Source organism: Enhydra lutris, unplaced genomic scaffold (assembly GCF_002288905.1).
Source record: "Enhydra lutris kenyoni isolate GAN:26980312 unplaced genomic scaffold, ASM228890v2 scaffoldscaffold88, whole genome shotgun sequence".
In the NCBI taxonomy this organism is placed as follows: domain Eukaryota; kingdom Metazoa; phylum Chordata; class Mammalia; order Carnivora; family Mustelidae; genus Enhydra; species Enhydra lutris.
In genome coordinates this window covers 3,721,816-3,725,924 of record NW_019154172.1, presented here as the reverse complement: position 1 = coordinate 3,725,924, position 4,109 = coordinate 3,721,816, and positions in this window count along the sequence as shown.

The window sequence follows — 4,109 nt, the reverse complement described above, 5'->3', positions numbered from 1 at the left end:
TGACCTTAGCCAAAGGCAGAGGCTTAACCACTGAGCCACCCAGGCACCCCAGGAACTTCTTAATTTCTTTAAGTTATTACAGAATCTGCTGCTGAAGCAGTAGCTGCCAGGCAAAGATCGGTAAAAATCTCTGGCCACAGTTGTTCTGGATAATGAAATAGCCCTCCATCCTCTTCCAGCTGCAGAAAGACGGGTCTGTGCTGTGGCCACACCCCCTACTAAACCTGGATTGACACTTGAGGAAGTTAAAAGCCAGGATAAGTTTTCCTCAACGTCGTCCCAGCGGCCCCCCCCTCCTCCCCTTCCTAAAAGGAGGCCCTGTGAGCGAGCACACAGCGAGAGATGGGGGCTGATGTAAGCCAAGACAGGACGCCTGAGAATGAAGCTGCAGAAGAGGCGAAACTCTTCCTGGGTTCCCTTTCGGGTCTCTGGGCCTGAGAATTAAGTTGGCTGTAAAACAGACTTAACGGGAGAAAAGCACGGACGTATTTTACACGTATGTGGAAGCTGTCAGGGAAAAATAAAGACCCCAAAAGTGCTAAGGCCTACGTGCCTGCGTACTAGGTTGAGCAAGAGTAGAAATTTTGAAAAAGTAACCAAAACCTAGGAGGAGGCAAAAGACAGATAAGGGTTATTTTAACAAGGTCCATTTGCAGAGATTTCTCTCGGCCTCAATTTCCTGTCTCTGGTAACAAGAATGTTTCTTTCCTCCTGGTAGAGGGAGGGCATCTTTTCACAGGGGAACTTTATCTTCCTCCTCTTAGGAAGGAGGAGGGAGGTCAGAGCACCCTTCTTGCATCTGCTCTTTTTCAAGTATGTTTTTAGCTCAAAATAATCCTTATGCCAGAGTGGCATATTTTGGGGTGCCCTATTTGGCCACCCCTACATTGGTGGCGCCTGAATCTGGGACTTCCCAACATCCAGAACTGTGAGAAATAAATTGCTTTTATTGTTTAAGCCCCCCAGGCTGCGGCATTTCGTGATAACAGTGTGAGCATATTAAGAAACCCATCCATGATGCCAGGACTTGGTAGTTGACAATTTCCGTAGTTCTCATTCCTGCTTCCCACGTGGGATCCACCGGAGAGAGCCAGATGTGCGGTGTGCCCCCAATCAATCTCACAGGATACCTAAATGCAGTTGGTGTGAAAAATCATAAAGGGAAACCTCACTAAAATAGAGGCCAGAAGGGGGAGCCATACCACCAGCATCAATTACAGGAAGAATTGTCAGTTGGAGACTCCCAACAGAATTCTCAACAGAAAAGAATTCACAGTGACAGGTCCCAAAAGGAAAAAGAATGTGGATTGTATCTCCTGCATGAAACTGACTACCCCCCACCAACTCAGCCTGTGAGAAGCCATCATCACCCTGAACTCTTGCTTTTCTCCAGTGGATTTTTGTTCAAAACAACCCCTCCCAACTTCTTCCTCCTCCATAAAAGGACATTCCCCTCCTTTGTTTACTCAGCCTGACTGTGGTTTTGCCACAACATGCATGTCCTGAATTTGCAATCCTCTGCTGTTTTCCAAATAAGCCCTTTTTTGCTGGGAAAATAACTTATTTTTAAAGTTAACACCTGCCTATAGCTTACCCGTGCCATCAGCCTCCAATCACGGCACACACGAAGCCTTCCCATTTTCTACTAGAAAGCTCTCCCACTCCTCTGCCTTCCTTCCAGTCTCTGCAAAAACACAAGCTGCAAGCTCTGAATAGAGAGCATCCGCTTTCCTTTACTCGGGCTCCTCTCAGCCCTCCTGCATTAGTCCTAGTCCTCGGCCCTCCAGGCCCAGCCCCAGCAAGAATCCCCTCACTGTTGATGTCTAACCCAAGTTTCTGTGAGTAATTTTCCAATCACTGACCCACAGTTGTCTTTGCTGTATTTGGGAGTTGCCATCAGGTTTATACCGAAGTCTCTCCCCTACGGCAGTAGCTAAAGCAAAAAGTCGGCCTTGCATTTTTAACCAGTGGCTGCACATTCCCTGACAGGACCATGCCAGGTCTTTCCACTCAGGCTGATCGCAAGTCCAAGCTCCTCTGGCTCCCTCCCCATGCCAGGCCAGTAAAGAGGCAAGATGCTGGGGCAGGGAAAGGGACTTCATACAGAAAGCCAGCAAACCAAGGAGATGGTAGACTTTTTTTTTTTTTTTTTTTTTTTTTTTTAAGATTTAAAAAATTTTTTGTTTGACAGACCGAGATCACAAGTAGGCAGAGAGGCAGGCAGAGAGATGGGGGAGCAGGCTCCCCGCCAAGCAGAGAGCCGGATGCGGGGCTCAATCATGACCCGAGCGGAAGGCGGCGGCTTTAACCCACTGAGCCACCCAGGCGCCCCCGGAGATGGTAGACCGTTAACCCAAAGAACTATTTCCTCTTGGCAAGAAATTCAGGTTTCTTTTATGTTACCAAAGAGGAAAGCGGGAGGGGGTCAAGAGCTGGATGATGTGTGTGTGGCATCTGAGGAAGGTCCTGTAAGTTTTTTGTCCCTGGTCAGCTGATCTTTGCGTCCAGGAATCTGGTCATGTTGATCCTGCAAATCTTTAAACATAGCATAGCCATTTCTGTACCTACTTCCTTACCTTCTCAGGTGAGGTGGAGGTCAGGTAAAAAGCAATCTTCGCAAAACTTCGCTGTCAGATGCCTACAAGCAGAGCTACGCAAGCCAGTATTCTGACGGTATAGGTCATAGCAGCAAGGGAAATAGAAGCAATACAGAGGAGGACATGCTCTTTCTGTTACAAGGCTGGTCAGATTCCCCAGAAAGTATTCCTCACTGCCGCCTGGACAGTGCGTCTGGCTGCCAGGATTCAAGGAATGGGACCTAGATCAAGCGTTCACGTTCACTGGCTCCACTGTCACCTAATCCCGGTTGCCGTGTCCTCTCCTACCCTGACTGGCCAGAGACACTTCCTTTACCGTCTCCAGAGGAGAATCCTTCAATGAATACGTTATGACAGGAGCAACGGAATAGAATCTACTTTTAATGTTAAAATTAATAGCCTTTCAGTTGGGTTTCCCAGGCTGGAGCGCCACTAGCGGTGAAAACGGAAGGTGGGGGGGGGCGCGCCTGGGTGGCTCAGTTGTTATGCGTCTGTCTGCCTTTGGCTGGGGTCATGGTCTCAGGGTCCTGGAATCGAGCCCCATATCGCGCTCCCTGCTTGGCAGGAAGCCTGCTTCTCCTCCTGCTCCCACTCCCCCTGCGTGTGTTCCCGCTCTAGCTCTCTGTCTCTGTCAAAACAAAACAACACAAAAACCCAGAAGCGTTGGTTTTCAGTCACCTGTTGTCTCTAGTTTCATAAATTCAGCTGCTTTCGGATACTGGATAGCTTTAATTTTTTTAAAAATTTATCTGTTGGAGGGGCACCTGGGTGGCTCAGTGCGTTAAGCCTCTGCCTTCGGCTCAGGTCATGATCCCGGGGTCCTGGGATCGAGCCCCGCATCGTGCTCTCTGCTCAGCAGGGAGCCTGCTTCCTTTCCTCTCTCTCTCTGCCTGCCTCTCTGCCTGCTTGTGATCTCTGTCAAATAAATAAATAAAAATCTAAAAAAAAAAAAAAATTACCTATTGGAGAGTGCGCATGCACCGGGGGGGGGGGGGGGGGAGGGGGTGGTGGAAGGCGCGGAGCACAGGGGGAGACCGGGAGACAGTTCCAGGACCACTGCGGTGAGCCGCGAGTCCACTCGGGGTTGATTCCACCACCCCACCCAGATCCAGACCTGAAGTGAAACCAAGAATCCAGTGCTTAACTGCACCACCCAGGCGCCTCTGGACAAACTTCCATTGAAATTGAAATCCTGGATCACAAAGTTAAAACTGACTGGATCTAAAAGGAACCCCTTTCTTTTGCTCTGTTTTACGCACCGAAAGGCATTATTTTGAAGAAAGGTATAGAGGCATGAACAGCCTGCCAGACAGGTTCCCCGCAGGCCAGATACCCCACGCCCGCCCACCGCACGGTTTCGGGGTGGGAAGGAAAGGGGGGACAAGGACAGGGGCGGGGCGTGAGCCGGAGGGAGGTGCTCCTGTGACGCCACACAAAGGGCGCGTGCTATGTAAATACGGCAGCGCAGGGGCTGATGATTCCGACGGCTGCCGCCTAAATACAATGGGATCT